We start from the raw sequence: 25,600 nt of genomic DNA on the forward strand, positions 1-25,600 counted from the left end.
GTTTTTCGTTTCTCGACGTCTCTTTAAGATAAAAAAAATAAATGTTTTTATAAAGGTATTATGTTCTTAGCTTGGTGGTAACGCCGGGCCGGAACGAAAATTGCACGAATACCACCAGGAATCGGTTCTTTTTTAACAATCGCCATCAGTGCTTGTAAAGCAATAGTGTAGGAGCCGCATGTTGGCCACTCTACTGTGAAAAAAAAAGAAAAAAACGTTCAACTAGGTAATCAATTTGAAAAAAAAAACATTGCTCAAGAATCGATAATAACACTTCTTCTGTGTAATCTTTCATTAAGGATTTCTTTCTAAGTTCTACTGAGAGGGACCGTAAATGTCAATACGACCATTACACGCGCATGTTAGAGTGCTGGAGCGCGAAGCAAAAAATTTCACAGCCGTCTACATTCTAATTCCCATACGTGCTTTACCGCCTTACTCGACTGCGCACAAAATGCTTTTTTTTGTTTTGTTTCTCCTAGTCACGTAGCAACATCGTCTAACCATGAAGACCACCAAGGCTAAAGTTATTGCGGAACTTAAACTAATACAGATGAAGTAATAGAGGCTCCGCACTTGCGCAATTGAAACGCTGCAGAAGAAGAAGAACCAACCATAAAGTTGCAAAACAAACGCGATGTTTTGTGGAGCTCTCCTTATAAAAGCGCTCTCCGTCTGCACGACGATTTGTCAGTTTTTCCTGTGAACATCTGTTACTTCGTTCCACCATGGTAAGAGCATGCATCCTCTGTTAATTCCAAAGGAAAATGTTTTATTGCGAGATGTGTAATTAAGAGTTCTGCACGTGCAGTAATTCTTTGTGTACGTATTTTGGGCCAACAGCCGAAATTCACAAGCTCTTCAGATTGTTCAGCTGCTTTGTAAATTAGCAGGAACGGCTCGCGTTTTCTGCAGAGAATGAGACACCAAAGATTTCCTGAAACGTGATTAACACTAAGCGTACATGTTCACATTATCTTTTTTTTCTAAAATGGGTAGTTTCAGGAAATTCTTCTATGGCAACCTTACCGAAAAGTCCTTGAAGGTGCTTTTGAAGTGATGCTGACAAGCACACCACAAGAAGAGTGCATGCACTATGTTTACTTGCGCAAGCGTTTTATGGCAGTAACGGAAAATTTCGAGAGCTAGGTCTTGCGCATCAGCGTTACTGCGCGAAGTATTCCGTTGAAGTTTGGCAGCCCTTTTGATTCCTTGGAGCAGATAGTGGGAACTAGCTTCCACTAGCCACAATTTCGCGTTAGCCAAAGCAAGGAACATAAAAGCAGTTATATCGGTAACAAATTCCTAATCACTGGTTTATTTGGTCCCATGTTGGGGGCTGCTGTTGAAAGAATTTCTTTTATCAGCCCAAGCAAAATCACTGATGAGTATATGGGACTATTTGCTGGAGCACCCTTAATCATGCACGCTTTGCCTCTATTGCTTTTTTGCTTGATTCCACACAAAGTTGGCTGCGAGTATATACTCTATGGAACATTTCTAAGCGCTTCGTTTGATTTATTGTTAGCGGCGCAGAAGTTGCTATGGCGCTCCATGCACTATGAGTAGGTTAAGCAATACAGTTATGGCTATATCACTGGAAAGCAAGTTCCACGTATGACAATTTTTTTTGTGTGCTAGAAAGCGGAAAGCCGTGTAAATGATTTCCGTCCTACCTTTATAATAATATAAAGTCATAAGCAGAAACCCTTTCAGCTTCCTGCTATTCTGAACGCATTTAACAGCGCTCTCATTCCTCAACCAAGAGACACTGTCGGGGTTGGTGGCGATTATATTACTGATTCATTAAATGCGCCAGTAGTCCCTTCGCAACAGCCATTCATTCGCATCTGCAAAGCACCCAGTGTTGCGGGAATTAGGTAGCATTGCTTTTCGATAGAGTAGAACTTATCGCGCCTCTGTCTCGATAACTGTGTCAGTGCACTCTTAAAAACGCATGTATATTCCAATAAAACAACTATTTCGACTGTATGTAAAAGCAATTACTTGTTTTCAATACGTATATGCGGCACAGCTAAGTACCTTTTCATTTGTAATTTTCTGCTCTAAAGAGTTGCATACCTCCCGCTGAGGAACCCACTGGTTGTCGTTGAAATCGTACGCTATCACTATCTTTCTCATTCTCCTACTTTTTTTCGAGTTTTATTTGGGCTGTCTTATGTATGCTATTTACCCGTTAACCAATACTCTTCATCACAATTGTGCTTTGAGATTTTCAGCACTTTGAGATTCCGTTTTTGCACTCGTCCAGATCCGCTTCTGCATCCTTCTGGCCCTGGCCACCTGTGCATTTGCCGTCTACACCGGCTATCCCAGCGGCTACGCTTTCGGCGCGCCTGCCTCCTACGGAGCCTACAACGCCCCACTTGGTTCTCTGTCCACATATGGCTATGGCGTCGGCCATGGTGCGCCAGCCTACGGCTACGGACTGGGAAGCTACGGCCTGAGCTACGGAAGTGGTCTTGGAGGTCTTGGCTATTCCACTCTATTGCACCACAAATGTAAGAACAGTGGTATATTTCGGAGTTCAAAATGATTTAACTTAGTTTCATCTTGAAATCGGACATTTATGGCTACTACGCGAAAATAAAGTTACTACATGATGAATCAAGGCAGATTGCTGGAATGAACAATATTCATGCTGAGAAACTTAGTCAGCCTTTTATATACATTACGAAGAATCAAGGGGTCAAGACCGCGTAACAATCTGTTGATGGTGGATACTTTAGATGCTATGTTCCTTTGTGTCCCACTAATTTGAAACATTTGTTCTTTGGTGGATAACCCCAAGTATTATCATCTGCATGCGTTCCTGGATAAACGCTTCCGAACACGTTTGTGGAACATACATATATCAATGTATTAGCGTGATAATTAAAAGCTAACTTAGAGGTTTTTGTGATACTTATATGTATGATTCAGCAAATAGCTACTTATCTCATCAAAGGTTGTATACTATTATTATTTCTTCAGTGTCCTGGGTATTGAGCTGAAGCTTATCACTCTTTTCTTCTTCTTTTCAGAAATTGATCTAAGAAAGGCTGGTCACTTTCATTTCAACTTATAGAAGACTGGAAAAATTGGAATAAAAATCGTTTTAATTACACGATTGGGCAGTGTCTTATTTTTCTCCCGCTGATTGCATCGACACCTTGAAAATGCAAAATATACAAGTGCTTCTATCATGTTTCTTCTTGGGTCACACATTTATTGGGGCTAATTCTGAGTCCCAAGGGTTCTTCTTACAAAACTGCTACTAGAAGTCTCGACACCCGCATTGACGTAGGGGACGCTGCTCGGTACACAACAAGGCAAGCCTACCATGCTAGACAAGAGTTGTTATTGAATTATGTAAGCGACCCATTGGCTACATGGTGAATAACGACGTGCAGCGCAAAGGACCATGATTGAGAGAAACGACATGCACGGCGCTCTTTCAGCAATAATTTATTGCCGTTGTCAAATCATATGCCTATGTACATGAGGGGGCATGCGCAGAAAATGAAAAGTGCACAAAATTGGAGCTCTCTCAGCGTCATTTGTGCTAAGTGCATGGTCACATGAAAAAAAGGAACATTACTAACACTAACTTTTCGAATACATGACTGCAGTATGTCTCAGCGCGATAGAAGGGTAACTAAAGCACAGTCTAACCAGTTTCTGATGAATTCTGTATAATTTCCCATGTGAGCTGTAAGCTGTGTCTCGCCAAAACTTCCGTATATTCAAAGCTGGGCACGCTGCCGCAATGTGGCACCGAATGCCCAAACGGCTTTGTACAGTGTTGTGAACTTTGTTGTAGTGCTCCCTTAAGCAATGGTTTAAGCAGCTGTCTTTTTGTCCAACTTATTTAATGTCGCATAAAAGTGTCCATCTCGTAAACCACATTTTCCTGCGCGCATGTTGCGAAGTGTTTTCTGTGCCCAAAAGAGCAAATACTCTGATGCGACGTAGGCGCATTGACGCGTTTACAGAGCTTAGCCAGTTTTTCTGGAGCTCAGAAAACCTATGATTTCTGCACGCTGCCCAATCTTTCTTTAGCCGATGGTAGACATCAAGAAACGCCATTTTTTGAAAGCCTCTAGCCCTACAGCTAGAATAGAACTGGCAGAACTTTCTAAGTTAATCATCAAGCATAAGACAGCTGACATAAAGAACTATAATATGGATAGAATCGAACAGGCTCTCAGGAACGGAGAAAGCCTAAAAGCAGTGAAGAAGAAACTAGGAATAGGCAAGAATGAGATGTATGCGTCAAGAGACAAAGCCGGCAATATCGTTACTAATATGGATGAGATAGTTCAAGTGGCTGACGAGTTCTATAGAGATTTATACAGTACCAGTAACACCCACGACGAGATGGTGAGAGAAAATAGTCTAGAGAAACTTGAAATCCCACAAGTAACCGCGGAAGAGGTAAAGAACGCCTTGGGAGCTATGCAAAGGGGGAAGGCAGCTGGGGAGGATCAGGTAACAGCAGATTTGTTGAAGGATGGTGCGAACACTGTCCTAGAAAGACTGGCCACCCTATATAAACAATGCCTCATGACCTCGAACGTACCGGAATCTTGGAAGAACGCTAACATAATCCTAATCCATAAGAAAGGGGACGCCAAAGACTTGAAAAATTATAGACCGATCAGCTTACTGTCCGTTGCCTACAAAGTATTTACTAAGGTAATCGCAAATAGAATCAGGAATACCTTAGACTTCTGTCAAGCAAAGGACCAGGCAGGATTCCGTAAAGGCTACTCAACAATAGACCATATTCACACTATCAATCAGGTGATAGAGAAATGTGCGGAATATAACCAACCCTTATATGTAGCCTTCATTGATTAAGAAAAAGCCTTTGATTCAGTCGAAACCTCAGCAGTCATGAAGGCATTACGGAATCACGGTGTAGATGAGCCATATGTAAATATACTGGAAGATATCTATAGCGGCTCCACAGCCACCGTAGTCCTCCACAAAGAAAGCAACAAAATCCCAATAAAGAGAGGCGTCAGACAGGGAGATACGATCTCTCCAATGCTAATCACAGCATGTTTACAGGAGGTATTTAGAGACCTGGAGTGGGAAGAATTGGGGATAAAAGTTGATGGAGAATACCTTAGCAACTTGCAATGCGCTGATGATATTGCCTTGCTTAGTAACTCAGGAGACCAATTGCAATGCATGCTCACTGGCCTGGAGAGGCAAAGCAGAAGGGTGGGTCTGAAAATTAATCTGCAAAAAACTAAAGTAATGTTTAACAGTTTCGGAAGAGAGCAGCAGTTTACGATAGGTAGCGAGGCACTGGAAGTGGTAAGGGAATACATCTACTTCGGGCAGGTAGTGACCACGGCTCCAGATCATGAGACTGAAATACCAAGAAGAATAAGAATGGGCTGGGGTGCGTTTGGCAGGCATTCTGAAATCATGAACAGCATGTTGCCACTATCCGTCAAGAGAAAGGTGTATAATAGCTGTATGTTACCAGTACTCACGTATGGGGCCGAAACCTGGAGGCTTACGAAAAGAGTTCTGCTGAAATTGAGGACGACGCAACGAGCTATGGAAAGAAGAATGATAGGTGTAACGTTAAGGGATAAGAAAATAGCAGATTTTGTGAGAGAACAAACGCGGGTAAATGACATCTTAGTTGAAATCAAGAAAAAGAAATCGGCATGGGCCGCGCATGTAATGAGGAGGGAAGATAACCGATGGTCATTAAGGGTTACGGACTAAATTCCAAGGGAAGGGAAGCGTAGCAGGGGGCTGCAGAAAGTTAGGTGGGCGGATGACATTAAGACGTTTGCTGGGGCAACATGGCCACAATTAGTACATGACCGGGGTAGTTGGAGATGTATGGGAGAGGCCTTTGCCCTGCAGTAGGCGTGACTAGGCTGATGATGATAATGATGATGATGATTAGTTACTGATAGAATTGTTTGGCAATAGAAACCGCATATGCAGCACGACATTGCTGGCATGGCATCACGCACAGCGTGCGTATACCTAAGGGAATTCGGCGCCTCACGGCGTCGCCAACACCCATGATGACCTGGTATTAGCGACGTTAGTGATAGAATTGTGTGGCAATAGAAACCGCATATGCAGCACGACATTGCTGGCATGGCATGACGCACAGCGGACATATACCTAAAGGAATTCGGAGATTCACGGCATCGCCAACACTTACGATGACGGCGAAAATTCAGTTGGAGTGTCCATCAAATTGACATCCCCCCCCAAAAAAATATCGCAGTTCTGCCCGAAAGCGAAGCACCGAGGGCGATAGCAAATTAGTAAATAGCTCTACAAAGTAAGGATAATAGTTTTATTGGCCATATCAACTTGTAAACATTCGCCTACTAACTAAATTGACAATGATAGAATGTCTAAGCGTGACTCATCGAGGACGTAGAAAGAAACAGATACACAGAGACAGTGCTGTCTTTGTGTGTCTGCTTCTTTCTACGTCCTTGCTCAGTCGCGTTTGCACATGCTATCATGGATTCCAACAAACTAGCCCGCCAACGTGTTTTCACTGAATTAACCAGATCGATGTCACGTGCGCACAGGTAAATACGAGCACATATCTCTTGATGAGTGAGGAAAGTCGCCGTCAAAATTCTGCACTGAGGAATCGCGTCAGCAGCAAGCAAATTGACTTTCATGCATCTCTCAATTCAACGCGAAGGAAACGTCGAAAGCACAGCGCATACGATGCTACCGGCTCTACGCGCTATCTGCAAAAAAATTGGAGGATGCTTAAGCTTCGCCTTCAAGAGTGGAACGCGATAGGGTTATCGCACCCCGTTCACACCACTCACTGAAAACGATCTACGCGAGCCAAACGTCGTGATCGGCACAGACAGTCCGGCCGCGACGCGCCATGAACGCGGACGCGATCACGGAGCGAGTGGCGTGCCACGTGTCGGGGCAGCGCCGTACATTGCGAGAAGGGGGTCTTCTGCGTTTGCCACAAGATGGCTCTGCGTGTGCGCAGAGCGCAGAAGCAATGTAGCGGAAACGCACTTCGCTACTTGTGTAACTGCGACTTCTGTAATTTACATGCTCATAATTACCGATATACACCGCAGTATAACTTTCTACGGCGCGTTTCTAAGGCAACACCGCATTCACAAGAGGCACTTTTGTCTCGCTGTGAACTATCGAACTCGTGGCTGAGTGGTAGCTTCTCCGCCTCGCACTCCGGAGACCCTGGTTCGATTCCCACCTAGCCCATTTTGCAAGTTGTTTCCATTTATAAATGGCCTTCCGACATTTTTTCGTCACGGCCAACGCCACCGACGCCGATGACACCGGCTTTTCTGCGACACGAGCTCCTTAACGCTATCGCGTTAAAACCTTGTAAGCGTTGAAGATTATGCCCGCGCGGACGCGCCCATTGGCCATGTCGCAGATCGCTTTCAAGACACACAAGCGCCGGCAACGCGTCCCTACGGCGTCCGCTAAAGACGTGCACTACGGCGTCTGGAATTCGCATGGCCAACGCCGTAGTAGACGCCGCGGTCGTCTCCACTCTGTACGGAGCGGCGGGCGAGGAATATACCGAGGCTAATCAAGGCACCCTAACAGCCACCGGAGAACATCGCTCCTCCTCCCTCGCCTGATCCCCATGCTTCGTGACTGACCGGAGCGGCACGCATCCGGGCGGCGTTCCTCGCTCGTGCACGCGAGATTGAACCGCGTTCGTCGGCTCACTCTCACACACTTTAACCATAGAGAAAGAATTTTTTTTCTTTCTCTATGCTTTAACTCATACGGAACCTCACGGCAACTTCGACGGAAGAAATGCGCCTGGAGTGCTCGTATAATTGCTGTCGCAATAATATCCGACACGTAGGCACTATGAATTATGAATAGGAGAGCATAAATGTCCAATGAACGCCGCTGTGCGACGCTGAGAGTTATGAACTGTTCGCTGGCAAGTGAGCGCATTGAAGCGCTTGGCACCTTTAAATTTGGCCTCACATAGGAGCAGTTATAATGCTGGAGAAAGCTTGCGTGGACAACGAACGCCTGGATAACACAGGCTACCGAGAGCGAGGATTACTTGGCGTCACCGCGATGTCCTCTCCCCTCGCGCAACAGCTGACACGCTACGAGGGCAGCAGATGTTTCTTTTTCAGCTGCTCTGCTCCGTGGAGGTGCACTGGTGCCATGACATCGCAGCCAATGGGAATTTAGGAGCCGTTTCACTGCTCAGTGAGCCTTTTGACGCGTTTGAATCGAAAGCGTTGTTGGTAGTACCGCGAAGGCGCGGTTCCTAGGAGTACAGGTATTAGTGGTTGTCCCATATAAATTTGAAGTTCAAGACGGTGGACTTTGGCGCAACTGTCGCTTTATACACAGGTTAGTTTTCAGCGGCCAGGAATGCTACCAGTGCAACGATGTTCTTTCTGTTGCCAATTATATGGACACTACATGCGATCTTTTCCCCTCAGTGTCGCCGTCGCCGTGAGGTTCCCTATATATTTAGATATGTGTAAGCTGTATGCCTGCCATGCTATATGACATGCTAATTATGACGATTATATAGCCACACCATTCTACCACTATAGCTGCTCATACCAGGCGCGACATTCTTAATTGACAAAGTTATTACTGTAAATTTTGAGGATATCCGCCCACATACAATACAGCGATTGTACATGCCTTTTATTCTAAATCTTCTCAGAACTAAATATTAAGTGTGAAACAGTAACAGAGCTGAAACCTGAAAATGCTGTCATATTATTGGCGCAACTGTGGACTTCCCCGAGATCGGCCAAGCAAATGTGTTTTTTTTAGGCGTGCCGAATAATACGGACGTCACGTCAATATTATCGACGAGTCTTCATTAGTGTAAATGTCGTCTTCGATGTGTTACAAAGCGCCGAGCCATTTACTTCGGGGATCTGGCGAACGCACTTAAACTGGTGATTCAGAAAGGATGAAACGGCTAAGGATCGCGTAGTATAGACCGTTTACAGCCCCGTATCCATACTTGGCCACGCGACAGCTCCTGCCATTGAGCGCCTTTCGGTCAGCGTTCGCTCATTGACGTAAAATTGCCGCGGTGGCAGCAGGCACGGCTAAGACAGTCGATGTTTCGGCCATTACATTGAGGAGTGGATGGGTAGGCGACGAAATACTTCCACAAAAGCTGCAGACGTAGAGTAAGTATATCTTTCATTTCTCTGTTATTTTTGCTCTACAATCTTATTGTGTTCAAGCTTACAGGAAGAAGGTGATAAATACAGCGTGTTATTTGCTTTTACCTTTCATTCTAGTCTAGTCTTACATTCTAGTCTAGCTTGCCTATTCTTTCCTTTAGAGGGGTTGATTTGTAAGGCTGACATGGCCGTGCGACTGTGGTCGTTAAGCGTATGTTAAAAAGTTCGTTGCACAATAGACGCATGTGGAAGCGCAGAAAATGCCTGTTTGTGACCTGCTTCGACCTCTGTGGTTCGTTCCAACCGCGTAATTTTTGTCACCAGCACTGATCAGATAAATTGAGAAAGATTTGCCCAATTAATTACAGCGCAGATTAACATGTATTCGCGTACGCGCGAACAAAAGATTTTGCAAGTGGCCGAGCAATCACTCATCTTTGCCTGATTCCCGGCGCCAACGTGTGAGTTCGCTGTTATAGAAAATGTAGTAGCTCGACTAGGTTAGATGAATCAGCAAGTAAAAATCTAGCAGTGGGAAAGTTTGTTAAACATATTTTGTGCGCAATAACAAGGAAAAGGGCACATTGGAGCATGCACACAAATACATGCCATGGGTTTTCTTTGTTGACATACTGGCCCCAGTCAGGTTCTTTGTTTTTGCCCACGATCTCTTGTATGGCAATCGTGTTTGAGTGATGAGCACATAACGCTGACTTTTACGCTCATTGAAGTTCAATTCTCACAGGTATTTTGTGCGAGCAGTCCCGGCACTGCTTCGTTGTTCCTGCAGGTGATGTTAGCCTGGAAGTAATCACCGGTCATTGCCCATAATTCCATATCCAGCATAGACGGTGTGATATTGTGCTCGCCTTGCAGAAAGATGTGTTTAATAATGCATGGTTGCAAAGACGGGTACTTCTTGTGTAGCTGTGGCCGATGAAGCTCGAACACGGCGTCATCTCACACCTTATGGCCTTCCTCGTATTTCTTGCAGTTCACAATAGAGCACAAATTGTCCCTGCTTTCCATATTTAAATTAAATCATACTAAGTGAAACCGGGCTCTAGGGAGAAAGTTGCAGAAGCGCCTCGTGGCGGCTTATGCCACGCTGCGTCCTATTCAGAAGGCGTTCTATGGTGCCTCGACAGTGGCGACCCCTTGTGCACTGTGCGCAGACTTTTCGCTGTAAAAGGTCTAGAAGAACAAAGCCATCGACTAACTGACCCAGGCTCCTCTTTCTCACGCTCGCACATCTGCAGAATATGAACTCGAGAAAGTGAAAGAGGTAAATGGCGATTTTAGTGAGCCATACCTTACATGCCAAAAATGTCGATGAGGGGATGCAATTTTTGCGTGCTTTTGTCTGCGATATGTTGGATAAACAAAACAGTTCACATAATTTTATGGTAACGAACACATGCTCCTGCGCTTACTGTTTCCAGGCAACACTCTCCACTTCTAACGTACATATATGCAGTCGCATAAGCGCAATGACATTGTGATCAAACAACAACACTGACATTCGTGTTTCTTGCATCTCTCATTTATTCTGGTATGGCGAGTAGCGGAACACAATCCCTAAATAGCTGCCTACGGGTGCTCAGTGTTTTTGTATATGCGAAGACAAAATTTTTATGTTGGCGTGAATATTTGATAAAAAAAGAGTCGCAGTTTCGACCGAAAGGCGAAGCGTCGATTGACATAGTAAATTCGTAGACAGTTATACGAAGTAATGATAGTAGTTTTATCGGCCGTGTAAACTTGTAAGCATAGGCATACTAGCTAAATTAACAAGCCCTGAAAGCAGTTCGAGCGCTTCTAGACTACCTACACTACCTAAAGGCTTGAATGCCCGACTCTAGACATCCTGCACTTAACTTAGTGCATCTGAATGTGCGATAGACTGATGTTCTCTCTGTTTCCCTCTTTTTCACTCCCCCTCTCCACGTGTAGTGTAGCAAACTGGACTCAGTTTGGTTAACCTCTCTACCTTTTCTTCCTTCTCTCTCTCTCTCTCTAACAAGCATGGTGCCAGGCGCGCACAAGCAACCATCAAAACATCTCACTCGATGACTGCGAAAACTGGCTGTCAAAACGCTGCAGTGAGGAAACGCGGCAGCAGTAGCGAACAAATTCACCTTCGTGCTGCCGCTTGCATAAACGCGAACTAAGCCGCTAAAACAGCACAGCGCGGACTCTGTACGCGTTGTAGATGGCTTTCAAGATACAGCGGCCCGGCCGCACGGAGTAGAACTCCCCCCCCCCCTCCCTACCCTTCCCCCGAAGCGTTGCGCGCGATGGAAGGCGGTGCGTTTCCTGCCCACTTTCCTCCGTTGCGTGCACGAGAGCCGCGATCGCCGGCTTAACCTCGCACGCTTTCACGCGCACATACAGCATACCGCGCGCGGCTGCGATTTTATCGCCTTTGGATTTGATGTGGAACCTCAAGGCGACAGCAGTGGTGCGGCTGGTGTGTGCATATAACAGCGATAGCAATTATATAGACAAATAATTATCAAAAGAGCGTTCGAATATAGTGACCATTTTCGGTGCCATATAGAATATTAAAATAATAGATTGGCGTAACGAATATTTAAAAGAAGGTTTATTTCAAGAGCTTCAGTCAGCCATGGCTTGAGATGGCGTTTGCCGAGATTTCTTGGATGAATTTCTGTAAAACGAAACAGAGAAATGAGTGCGTGTTAGGTCATGAGCTCTGTAGCAAGGTCCCGGTCAGATAAGCTTCATCGCCAAAAGTAATTAATGCCGAAGGGCTATGTAACTGTCACAAAAATGTTCAGTCTTCGGATCTCTGTATTACGGCATACTACGCGAATAGATTAAAAGAAATAAAGCGAATGTCTTGGTTAAGGCGAAAGGCACACCAACCAATGTGTTCTAACTAGATAGGACACACTAGTGGCGATATGTCCCGTAAGCTGTCCCATTGTACACTGCGTTGCCTGCCGTATTCTTTGTAAACTAGAGAAATGACTAAGAGCGAGATTCCGTAGCATTTCACATGCAGAACCAAAGGTCCGAGGCAGATTTCATTTCATTCGTGAAATCTCCTTTCGTTCATAAAGTTTTTAGTGTGGTGTGTGCACAATACGTGCCTAGTTACTAGATCTATATAAAAACCTTACTAAGTTCTACTTCAAGGCCAAATATTGTAAGGTATACGTACACTTCTTGTGCCCTAGAGTGGTATAACCGAGACCACCAAGACCTTGCCCGTAGCTCAGGCCATAGCTTCCAAGCCCGTAGCCATAAGCTGGCGCACCATGGCCGAGTCCGTAGCCATATGAGGACAGAGATCCAAGTGGGGAGCTGTAAGTTCCGTAGCTGGCAGGAAATGCGCCAGAGTAGCCGTATGGATAGCCGGAGTAGACGGCAAAGGCACAGGTGGCCAGGGCCAGGAGGATGCAGGCACGGATCTGCAAGAGTACAATGTTAAAGATGCTTGCTTTGAACTTGAGGGGGCAATTATGCTGAATAAGTCTCGCTACCTAGTACATAATTTCACAAGACGGCGTGAAAGGCAAATGGGACAGAAAAATGCACGCATAAGGGCAATTTCGTTGCTGCTGAGTAGCTTCTTCTAGTGTGCACACCTGATCTACGTCAAACATGCCGAAGAATAAAAATAAATTTGTCTAGGCAACAGATAAAGGCGATATAATTACAAATTCCATACACGGTGTCTCGCCAGGAGGGTAATTACCTTTTTTCGATGAAACCTTTAAAGGGAGACGTAACGGTCACGCTTAGACCATACCTGTTTAAATGAAATAATAGCGCCAACTTCTCACAAAATAGACATTTTTCAAATAAATTTTATGCAGGCTCTATTCGGACAAGCACGCTGTCCCAATTCTGCGAGAATCAAACAGAAATATTATTTCAATTGAACCACGTTGTCCTTCCTCTAGGAGAGATTCCTCTCAATTTAACATGTTAAGGCCCGTTTCCTGACTGAAATTTGTGTGTGCTACGATGCATCTGGCAGGTTTGAACTAAAGCCATTGTGCTTTCGTTTTTCAAAAAGACCATTTGGTTCCCACGTTTCAGTTACGGAGACTTCAGCAGGTGTTATTAAGATTCGCATAGCTAAAGTTCTGTTCTCGCTAAGAGCAAAACCGCCAACAGTTGAAGAGATTTTACATACAGGTAGGCGCACTGTTGCATGCAAAGCATATGCCTGTATCAGAAAATAATTTTTCCCTGTGGAAAGCATGGCAACATCGAAGTTTGTGGCAAATAAAATGCGGAAAATGGCGCTGGCTGTCATCTGCTTGCTTGCGTAGTAGAATCACGGGCCCCAGCAACCGTAGCGGACGCAAGCTATCAGCGAGTTCACTCCTTGTTTCTTTTAATATTAACCCACCCATGTCTTCATACCGACAAATACAACAGCTCCTGATTTGGAGGGTAGGTTAATAAAACGAGGCCTGTATTGACGACTCCAAAGGGGGGGGGGGGAAGGGAGTATTGGGCAACATACCACGTAAGTTAGACCATATGCTCAAGCAGGGCTCATATGGTCATAAAAATAATTCAGCAACCTTCAATAAACACTCGGTGACATACGCAGTTCAAGGTGCGGTGAGATGTTATCGGAATGGATCTGCTGCATAATTAAGGAGCATAATTACTCGAACAGTGTATCCTGACCATTTGCGCTGGCGCTTCGCGTTGAGGAAGGTGATTTGGCACTACCGTTGAAAATATATAGCCAATAATTTTGAAGAAAGTTTTTAGACAGTGAGACCTTTGTAATTTCTAATGTGGGAAACAGTGGTAGTCAGGACCACTGTTTCTTTGTAAGCATCGGAGCTACTTTTTTACAAGAATTCATAGCAATGCAAGAGAGATTTTTCGTGTTTTACAGGCACGTGAAACATTGTTTCTATAATCAGGTATTTCTAAATAGTTGCGACTATTATGTCAAAAGGTGACTAAGTTATGCGTGAAAAACTTCCGTGTTCTAAAAAGCACGTTTGCTCGTAAGAGAACTTTTTAGCACGTAAAAATATTTCTCATAGCCTTTTCTCAATTATTCTCGTATACTAATTTGAAATTCGAACTACACATTCCAGAAAAAGAAATGTGCAGGCTGGTGTTCTCGCCTTTTTAAAGAATTTTTAGCCTCCCATTTACTTCAGAAGATCCGAACTATTTGTGCAACTGTAGGTGATCTGAATAAGCACTGAATGACATTGCTACTACAGACTTCAAAATTCGAAGTTATATTTGTTAATTTTGAACTTTTACCTTTAAAACAGATGGAGAACCTTTGGTAATACGTGCCATCTATGCCGCACATACGACAGATCGAAACAAGACTTTCGCATTTCAAATTACTACAAGTCGTATTGTCTTACCATGGTTGAACGAAGCAGCAGATCTTCACAGTAGCAACTGATGGACCTTCGCGTTGAGCGACCGACTTTTATAGTTAGAGCTCCACAGCGTGGCACTGTTTTACACTGACTTGTCGGCTCTTTTTCTCACGCAACCTTGCACTTGCGAAAGTCTAGTGCCTCGTGCTCAATACTGCTTAATCTGTATTGGTTTAAATTCCGTAGCAATATTAACCTAGCTGGTAACGGCAAAGCGGTGCGTTACGTGCTGCCTAGCAAAACACAAAATTTCGCACGCTAAAGCGTTCACCGGTAAGGCACGTACATAGATAGCACTTGGCATATTGAATATGCCATTTCTTTTCCTCATACCGACGTACAGAGGCTGCTTCCAGGAGTGCGTGCATATTGGTCATCTAGACATGCGGTAAACCCTGATCCCTACTAAGGAATGGTTTAGTTAAAGGCGTATGCAGAATGATCGATATTTGAATTAGTCAAGAAGGTAACAAATATACTGCAGCGTACAAAAAACGCAGAGGAAGATGAGAAACACAGCAAAACCGCTGGTTTTGCATTTCTTCTCTTCGTCTGTGGATCTTTGCTCTGCACTAAAATTGTTATATAAAATAAGATGGACTGTACTTGGCTCATATCGCACAGTGTTTTCCGGTGGCACTTATAAAAAATTGTGTAGTCTTTGCTTGGTGTTTTTCTTTATAAGGTCACAAATATACATGATGAATTATTAGGAACGCCTATTGTCTGAATGCGAAGTGAAGTTTTGGCTGGTTGCTAGAGATGCATTATTCTATCTTAGCCGCCAAGCTAAACACAAGAGAATAGGCTAACGCTTGAGCGTGAAAAGTCTGCCTTTTATGGTCTAAATCGTTACAATAGCTGTGTCTGGGTATAGTCTTATTGAAAAATTGATATCCTGCAGAACTTGTATACATTGTGTAACTGGATAAAAGATTAAATTTGTCATTCTAGCGCTTTTTTTCATTATAACATGTAAAAAAGTACTTTCTTAATTTTGTAGCCAGTACGTCACCCGACTTACCTCTCTTTTCTTCTTGAATTATCAGAGACCATGCTTGCTGCCCGAAGTTTGAAGCACCAGCGCAAGCAGACAAACGCAAATAGGGAAGCAGTAAAGGCTGATGTCTTGCTCGGCTGAGGAGGCCACCCACCTTTGTTCATGAAAAAGAATCACGCTTTCTCACTCATTCAGAGAAATAAACGAATATTCTCCCTCTCTCCCTTTTCGATGACAGAAAAACATCTCAGCAATTCAGTATCCCTTAATTTTTGTTATCTTGCTGCTTGAAACATTACAATTTTAAATGAAAATAACTTAGAGCAAAACACGTGGTGCTTGACTATACAGTTGTGCTGGAAAAATAGACAAGGATATTTCCTTCTGTCTAACTGCAGCTTGCATCAATGTTTGAGCAGATCTAATACCAAAGGCTTAATGCAAAAATAATTGGTAAAGTATGAGGGAGCACCATCAATTCCAACACTGTCATTACACATAAAGTTTCTTTTACAGCATAATGAGTGCCCTCCCCCAGGATAAAGCGAATATAAGAACACTGGTAGGATGATTCAATGCCGTATGGGTAATTAATGGCGCTTTGTCGTCAGCACCACAGGTTTTTAATTGTTAGGCTTTAAAGAGAAATAAAATTGATGTACGTGTAGAAATATATGACAAAACGAGTACATTGATGAAACTGTAAATCTGAGACTCTCCCACTATCCCTCTAACTACCAATTCTTGAGATAGTGTCCACATTAACAAGCCGCACAGCCCACCCAGATGCATAGGTTAACAGCAACTGCATTTTTGATAACGGATGTTTTTCTCGCTGGTAAGTTTGCCTTCATAAATATTTCATAAAGAAAGTGAGCACCATACATTTCCGATTTGGCTGTCTTTTCATAAGCTCTGAAAGCTTGTTTTTGGTCTGATGTCTTCTGACATATTATGGCTGAAATGATCAGATGAAAAATGAGAAGTTATACAGAGAAAAAAGTCAAGGTGCATACTAACATTTCTTGTGGAGAAACTAGCTACAGCCAAGACCACGAAAGCATGTTCTACATGACACAAACATCATATCGCCATTTATTGAGTTTCGTTTAGCAAGAATGCATCACTGAACAATGGTAAGTGCGACGAATTTCCGTAACCTCAGAGTCTGCTGTCTCCGGATGAGAATATCACGAATTGTAAGAATATGCGTTTTAAATTCTTAAAGCCAAACGACACGGTATTTATTCATATATTGGGTCCCATTATCCTTCACTATTACTTGTTCCTATCCTTGCTTATTACTTGTAGGGTCACAGGCTGTGGCAATTTTTTTCCTCGCAAGATCTAGCGTAGGACGTTTGTAGCCGTTCTCAGTAAAAGTAACTAGTTCTATATAGCAACATTGCTGAAAAGTAAACATAGAGAAATGTTAGAGAAAACATAGAGGTCATACTGGCTGCTGGTATGAGAATAAAGCAATTCATGCGGAAATAAATGAAACGGCAAAATAAATTATGCTAGTTTTTATCAAGTTGAACAGCCCAACATGAGTTATACACTGCTTTCAGTGCATTAACATTGAACTACGCACCTAAACAAATATTGTCACGAATGTCATCACAAAAAGATGAACTGCTTCTCGCTAAAACTAAACATCTAAATATTACTTTCCTCATTTGATACTGTGCCCGCATGAACGAAATATTCGTGGCACGCCTAAGCCGCGTTTTTCGTTTCTCGACGTCTCTTGAAGATAAAAATAATGAATGTTTTTATAAAAGTATATTGTTCTTAGCTTGTTGGTAACGCTGGGCAGCAACGACAATTGCACGAATACGACCAGGAATCGTCCTGTTTTTTTTAACAATCGCCATCAGTGCTTTTAAACAAATAGTGTGGGAGCCGGAAGTTGGCCGGTGTGCTGTAAAAGAAGCGTCAAACTAGGTAATGAATTTGAAAAAAATTGCTCAACAATCGATGATAACACTTTCTTCTGTTTAATCTTTAATTAAGAATTTTTTTCTAAGTTGTACTCAGGGGGATCCGTAAACGGCAATACGACCATTACACACGTATGTTAGAGTGCTACAGCACGAAGTACAAAATTTCACAGCCGTCTACATTCTAATTCTTATACGTGCTTTACCGACTTACTCGGCTGCGCATAAAATGCATTTTTTTTTGTTTTGTTTCTCCTAGTCACGTAGCAACATCGTCTAAACATAAAGACCACCAAGGCCAAAGTTATTGCGGAGCTTAAACTAATACAGATGAAGTAATATTGTCGAAGAGGCGCCGTACTTGCGCAATTGGAACGCTGTAGAAGAAGAACCAAGCAAGAAAGTTGCAAAACAAACGCGATGTTTTGTGGAGCTCTCCTTATAAAAGCACACTCCGTCTGCACGACGATTTGTCATTTGCTCCTGTGAACATCTGTTACTTCGTTCCACCATGGTAAGAGCATGCATGCTGTGTTAATTCCAAAGGAAAATGTTTTATTGCGAGATATGTAATTAAGAATTGCTGCACGTGCAATAATTCTTTGTCTACGTATTTTGGGCTAACATCCGAAATTCACAAGCGCTTCAGATTGTTCATCTGCTTTTTAAGTTAGCAGGAACGGTTCGCGTTTTCTGCAGAAAGTCAGACGCCAAACATTCCCTGAAACGTGATTTATACTAAGCGTACCTGTTCACATCATATTTTTTTTAAATGGGTAGTTTCAAGAAATTCTCCTGTGGCAAGCTTACCGAAAAGTCCTTGAACAAGCACACCACAAGAATGATGCACTATCTTTACTTGCGGAAACTTTTTGTGGCAGTAACGAAAAATTTTGAGAGCCAGGTCTTGCGCACCAGTGACACTGCGCGAAGTATTCCGTTGAAGTTTGGCAGCACCTTGTGATTCCTTGAAGCAGGTAGCGGGAACTAGCTTCCACTAGCCACAATTTCGCGTTAGCCAAAGCAAGGAACATAAATGCAGTTATATCGGTAGCAAATTCCTAATCAGTGGTTTATTTGGTCCCATGTTCGGGGTTGCTGTTGAAAGAATTTGTTTTATCAGCCCGAGCTAAATCACTGATCGGTATCTGGGACTATTTGCTGCAGCACTGTTAATCATGCGTGCTTTGCCTCTATTCCTTTTTTGCTTGATTCCACACAAAGTTGGCTGCGAGTATGTACTCTATGGAACATTTCTAAACGCTTCGTTCGATTTATTGTTAGCGGCGCAGAAGTTGCTACGGCGCTCCATGGACTATGAGTAGGTTAAGCAATACAGTTATGGCTATATCACTGGAAAGCAAGTTCCACGTATGACAATTCTTTTTGTGCTAGAAAGCGGAAAGCCGTGTAAATGATTTCCGTCCTAGCTTTATAATAATATAAAGTCATAAGCAGAAACCCTTTCCGCTTCCTGCTAATGACTTTCGTGGTAGATCTTTGTTATTCTGAACGCATTTAACAGCTCTCTCATCTATCAACCAAGACACACAGTCGAGGTTGGTGGCGCTAATATTACTTATTCGCTAAAATATGCTATAATTCCCTTCAAAACAGTCATTCATTCGCATCTGCCAATCACTCAGTGTTGTAGGAATTAGGTAGCATTGCTTTTCGATAGAGTAGAATTTATCGCGCCTCTGTCTCGATAACTGTGTCAGTGTACTCTTTAAAACGCATATATATTCCAATAAAACAACAATTTCGACTGCATGTAAGGGCAATTATTTGTTTTCAATACGTATGTGACACAGCTAAGTATTTTTTCATTTAAATTTTCTGCTCTAAAGAGTCACATACCTCCCACTGAGGAACACACTGATTGTCGCTCAAATCGTGCGCTATCGCTAACTATTTTTCTCATTCTCTTACTTTTTGCCGAGTTTTATTTGTATCCTCTCATGTATTTTATTTACCCGTTAAACAATACTCTTCATCACAATTGTGCTTTGAGATTTCCAGCAAGAATTCCGTTTTTGCACGCGTCCAGATCCGCTTCTGCATCCTCCTGGCCCTGGCCACCTGTGCATTTGCCGTCTACACCGGCTATCCCAGCGGCTACGCTTTCGGCGCGCCTGCCTCCTACGGAGCTTACAACGCCCCACTTGGTGCTCTGTCCACATATGGCTATGGCGTCGGCCATGGTGCGCCAGCCTACGGCTACGGACTGGGAAGCTACGGCCTGAGCTACGGAAGTGGTCTTGGAGGTCTTGGCTATTCCACCCTACTGCACCACAAATGTAAGCACAGTGGTATATTTCGGAGTTCGAAATGATTTTAACTTAGTTTCATATTGAAAAGACACATTTATGGCTACTACGCGAAAATAAACAGTTACTACAAGATGATTCAAGGGAGATTGCTGGAATGAACAATATTCATGCTGAGAAACTTAGTCGGCCTTTTATATACATTACGAAAAATCAAGGCGTCAAGACCGCGTAAGAATCTGTTGATGGTGGATACTTCAGATGCTATGTTCCGTTGTGTCCCACTAATCTGAAGCAATTGTTTTTTGGTGGATTACCCCAAGTATTATCATCTGCATGCGTTCCTGGATAAACGCTTCAGAACAGGTTTGTGGAACATCCATATATCGATGTATTAGCGTCAAAATTAAAAGCTAACTTAGGGGTTTTTGTGATGCTTATATCTATCATTCAGCAAATAGCTATTTATCTCATCAAAGGTTGTATACTCTTATTATTTCTTCAGAGTGTTCGTTATTGAGCGGAAGCTGATCACTTTTTTCTTCTCCCTTTCAGAAATTGATCTAAGAAAGGCTGGTCACTTTCATTTCAACTTACAGAAGACTGGAAAAATTGGAATAAAAATTGTTTTAATTAGGCGATTGGTCAGTGTCTTATTTTTCTCCCGCCTATTGCCTGCGACACCTTGAAGAGGCAAAATATACAAGTGCTTCTATCATGTTTCTTATTGGGTCACAAGGTCACACCCGCTTTCTTAAATTTTCAAGAGCAAACTTTGCTATTTTACTTTAATGTTGTGACCACCTAAAGGCCGCTTCATTTTACATGAACATTGCAAGCTAGAAATCGTGGTTTGTTGACCACTCGGTGACTAAGCGTGTTTACAATGTGCTATGTCCGCGTATCCCTCGCAAGCTGCTAAATATTCACAGGAATGTTCGCGCTTTTTGAGGTGCATTTATTGTTTTTCTGAACCAGCAAAACACCACCACCCCGTGACAGGTTAGCGCCGGCAAATAATCTCCGAAGCACCAAGGCGCTCCTCCAAACAGCATTTGCCAACCAGCTCCTCCTAGGCGAACGTGGACAGATTGTTCTAGAGCTCAGGCTACAGGGCTTCAGCTTTGTTAAAAGCAACGGCGAGTACTACAGAAAATCCTTGCATGAACTTTATGAAGCGAGAGTGGTAGATGCAGTGATAAGCGTACAAGGAGTATTGCAGTAGAGAAAATGATTGCACCTCATCCATTAACCAATCCAAAAAACGGGCAGGCTCACTGCGGCGCGGCGCGCGTATAGCCACCAGTGATGCCGGCAGTTAGGTGTCGTTGATTTTTCCGTGGGCTAACTAACACTTGTCAATAAACGCATTCATTTTTAGCCTGAATAGTACCTTCGATATATTACAAGATATGTAAAAAAAAAAATTGTGAATCATCTCGCAGCTGGACCTAAACCAGTCATTTGAAGACGATAAAATTTGAGCAGATCTCAAGCACTGTGAGAATCAGTTTTATGTGGAACGTCTTCCAGGCAGCTGGCTATGCAGCATTGTTTGGGTTTGCACTAAGCTTCACCAGGTTGACCAATGTGTTTGTGTATATTCTGTATTTGTATACTTGGAGCGACCACCCTGAATTATAATTAACACAAGAGCGCGTGCGTGTGATGACAGAAGCTAGATAACGACGACGGTAACGACGACTGCCTGGGCCGCTATAGCGTAAAACTATTCCAAATTTTCTATTCCAATTCTGCAATCAGCCTACCGCGATTGGTCGAAAACGTTTTTGGACCACTCCCAGGTCATCTGTCTGTCACACGACGTCAGGAAAACCGCAATAGCTCCCCATCTGATATGACGTGTAAACACTGATTATGCATTATTTGACCGAACAAAACAAAAATAGTTATTTCTGATCCGACATCTTTTTGCCATGAGCCCTCGGCTATTGGACAAAAGTTTTCGGGCTGCACCCACTTCACCTGCCTCTCACGCGACGTCACAAAACCGCAAAAGCTTACCGCGTTGATGCGACGCGTACGCGTTAACGATTCACTGATATGCCAAAGAAAACTGAATTTTATTCTGAAACGCCGTAGGCTGCGCCGTTCCGAAAGGAATAAAAGATGGCTGCCGCCTATCGCTCCGGTACTGGATAATCATCCCTGCCCGAGAACAAGGGTTTATTTCCGTGTAATAAAGCTTTTTGCGTGGCCGTGTAACGTTTTCGAGAACTTTCGGCATGTTTGCGACCTCGTTCTGCCAACTCTTCTTTGCTGAGGATCCGTTTTAGCGTCATTCTTAAGCTTCCGTTGCATGCCGCTGCGATTATCGACGAGCTAAAGCAAGCTAAGTAATAGAAAGCGGACCAATCGCAGACGCCGGCACCACCCTCTTCATCCGGTTATCAATATTCAGTGCAGTGGATCGGCCCCATCGAATCCCTCTCCATTTGAGCATGGTCCTCGCCTGTTGTGAGCCAATTAGATCAGACAAGCCACTCAGAGCAGGAAATGTTATTCGTTCTTCGAGCAAACAAAAGTGACCTCCTGTGAACGAGGGGAGCATTTCATTAGTTTGTTGAGACAACGCGGTGGGTGACAGCCCAATGCTTGCGTCGGTGGTTACGCAAATCTGACGTCAGAAGATTGGAATAAAACATATTGGAATAGCTTTACATTATACGGCCCCATGTGACGGTGTGTATGGCATGTCATTCATGTCAGGTCATGCAAGCAAGTCGTGTCATTCATACCTAGATATATATCGAGGTAAAGAAACATTGATGACATCATGCCATTCATAGTATTTTTTCCACCAAATATATGCCATGCTATGATTTTCACTTTTATGTCGTGTCATTTATGTCATGGCAGACATGACATGTCATGTGTGTATTTCATTCCTATCCTGACATATATTTACAGGACAGCGACAGCATCATTCTGTTTATACCATTTAAGTTATAACAAAATCTGTAAATGAAGGCATTACATGTCACTGACATGCCAATGTTCTGTATGCATGGATGTAATGCCACCCCATGCCTATTCTGATATATGTCTAGTTGAAATGATTACGATGGCACGAGGATGTATGGAGATAGATAGATAGATAGATAGATAGATAGATAGATAGATAGATAGATAGATAGATAGATAGATAGATAGATAGATAGATAGATAGATAAATAGATAGATAGATAGATAGATAGATAGATAGATAGATAGATAGATAGATAGATAGATAGATAGATAGATAGATAGATAGATAGATAGATAGATAGATAGATAGATAAAAATTCCCGAAGTTCCTAAAGATGTTTCGCATTAAAATATGTAATGACCGCGTAACATAAGCACAAAAAGAACTACTATTTGCGAGAGGCTTCCCTTTCTCATGATCATGCAGCTGTAGAAAACCAACGAGAAGCACAAGGATATTACCTCAGATTCAAGTGCGGAACATCTTTTGCTCGAAGAATGTCCAGGATGAGATGCATTCTTTGTGTGCTTGTGTCTGCGGCGTGTTTGAGGAAGAAGGAAGTAGTTCACATTTTTTCTATGGCATTAAATGCATGCTTCTTTAATCCCAGGTAGCAATCTCCACCTCTCACGTGGATATATACAATTTCTGAAGCTTATGAACGTTATGTTAAAACGTCACTATTCACATGCGTGTTATTTGCATCTAAGATTTCTTGCGTAGCGACGAATAGCAGAACGCATTCCCTAAGTCCCCGCGTACGCGGCTAATTCTATCCACTGGCTTTATACGACGTCAAATAGAACTTCTAATTTTTTTTTAGTGCGTAGTTTGTAGTCAGGCAAAATTTTGATGGGAAATATTAACAAGGTTGCATTAGCTTAATTTGGCATCTTGCTCAGTGACATGACGACTGAGTCCTGAAGACTGATATCTAGGGGAGCCGAAGGTTCCCCCATATTACGTTGGTGGCTGCGCCCACGATGGAACCGGGAGACGAACCGGGAGACGACCTCGTTTCAAGCCTGGTTATCAGTGACAATGCGGTACATGAAATCGCGTGTTCTCCGGTGGGCCTTCTCGTTAAGATCACATCCGAGCAGATTAACTGAGCCATCAGGATAGGCTGGGAACCGCGAGATGTGGTATACTCCTTCGCTGCTCCCCCGAGTTCTGTTAAGTGGTTTGTTCAGAATACTTTTCGCCTGTTCAGTACGAGGACGATCGAGAAGGATCTAACCGCCGTGCTCGAGTCCGAGAAGACGATAGGGGGAACTCTTGCGCTGCGAAAAGCCAGAGCGATCGCGGCTTAGAGAAATTTCTGCTCTACATAGCGTTTCCTGTAACAATATAACTTGCGGCTTGTCCGCAATAGATCCAAAAAGCCGTCCGAATGGGGCCTAGCGCCTTTGGAAACTCGCGCAGTTCCACTGCCAGATTTTCCGATTGTGGCTATTCGCTTCGCCATTTTACCTATTGGAGATGAATAATTAGCCTTTAGCCCCCCCCCCCCCCCCCCCCCATTCGCGATTCGTGTTTGCCTGAGTCTGCACTGTCGACATCGTAAGCCTGCCTTTGCCTTCGGCCTGGGGTCTCTCTAGTTGAGTTAGCCTCATCTGCATCACGGAGATCATTTACATCATGCGTCCTAGGGTGTTTTCTAAGGAAGCTAGCTTGATTCTGCTCCTTGTTTTGGCAGTAGGAATGGCAGGGGCTCCGCCATTTCATCCTCCTCTTCTGTCTCACTGGCTTTCCTTGCTCAGTGTCGAAGAAAATTAAAGCAAAGTACACGCTTATTGCTATTGTGCAATAGCAAATAAATTTTATTGAGAAAGTGTCATTCCATGAATGCTTGAGGCTACGAGTGCCGAAGTTCCATGTATGGAATTCTGTAAAGAAAGATAAACATCAGGTCAACATACGTGAGGCGTACAATAAGTAAGGGCCATGGAATATTTCCTTCATCGTCAGAAATGCTTCTTGCAGAAAGGGTATGGAACTTTATTGAAAGCTGTTTCGTGTTCAAAATGATTCTTGTTGTTTCGAAGGTAATATACTGCGTAATACGCACATGAAATTATATATGGGTCTTTCAACGTAGGCAAAGCGGCAAGCACAGTATGGAAAACAGCGGAAGATAACTCGACGCAACCGCTGCATTACGTCCCGTCATTGTTCGTATTGTGTACCACATTCTATGTACGCTGTTACCAGTCGTATTCTAAGTTTCAGAAGTGGTTGAAAGAGAAATTGTTTACCACACCACTAGAACCACATAAGTTGCCAGGCACAATATTTTTTGCTTCGTGTAATCCTATATACGTAGTGTGGTGTAAAAGCGACATGCCGAATCGCAAGAGAGATCTAAGAATCTTGAAAAAAGCTCCTTATATGGCGAGACAAAGCAATGCGCATACATTTCTTGTGTAGCTGGGTTGAATATCCCAGACCACCGAGACCACTTCCGTAGCTCAGGCCGTAGCTTCCCAGTCCGTAGCCGTAGGCTGGCGCCCCATTGCCAAGTCCGTATCCGTAAGGAGACAAAGAACCAAGTTGGGCGTAGTAAGCTCCATAGGTCGTGGGTGCAGCTACAGAGTAGCCGTAGGGATAGCCACCGGAGTAGACGGCAAAGGCACAGGTGGCCAGGGCCAGAAGGATACAGGCACGGATCTGCACGAAAAATAAAAGGAGGGAGGTGCTTGCTTTGAACTAGCAGGAACGATGGTGTTGCAGAAGATCGGCAGAAAATTAAACAACACAATGATAAAATAAAACAAAGGTGGGAAAACACACACGCAAAAAAATGGA

At 43.4% G+C, this 25,600-nt stretch overlaps 3 long non-coding RNA genes across 3 annotated transcripts; 2 read left to right on the forward strand and 1 right to left on the reverse strand.

The window, feature by feature from the left end:
* The first annotated feature begins 623 nt into the window (after window positions 1-623).
* LOC129387248 (uncharacterized) lies at window positions 624-3,130 on the forward strand. The gene is made up of 3 exons (XR_008614499.2): window positions 624-731; window positions 2,273-2,522; window positions 3,045-3,130. It is a non-coding gene; the product is annotated as an uncharacterized lncRNA (long non-coding RNA).
* Window positions 3,131-11,776: 8,646 nt separating this feature from the next.
* LOC129387246 (uncharacterized) lies at window positions 11,777-14,601 on the reverse strand. The gene is made up of 3 exons (XR_011893038.1): window positions 14,573-14,601; window positions 12,376-12,625; window positions 11,777-11,859 (listed from the first exon to the last, which is right to left on the reverse strand). It is a non-coding gene; the product is annotated as an uncharacterized lncRNA (long non-coding RNA).
* Window positions 14,602-17,924: 3,323 nt separating this feature from the next.
* Window positions 17,925-20,439, forward strand: LOC129387242 (uncharacterized). The gene is made up of 3 exons (XR_008614494.2): window positions 17,925-18,047; window positions 19,584-19,833; window positions 20,359-20,439. It is a non-coding gene; the product is annotated as an uncharacterized lncRNA (long non-coding RNA).
* The last annotated feature ends 5,161 nt before the right edge of the window (window positions 20,440-25,600 follow it).

This window comes from Dermacentor andersoni, chromosome 3, assembly GCF_023375885.2.
Source record: "Dermacentor andersoni chromosome 3, qqDerAnde1_hic_scaffold, whole genome shotgun sequence".
Taxonomy (NCBI): Eukaryota; Metazoa; Arthropoda; class Arachnida; order Ixodida; family Ixodidae; genus Dermacentor; species Dermacentor andersoni.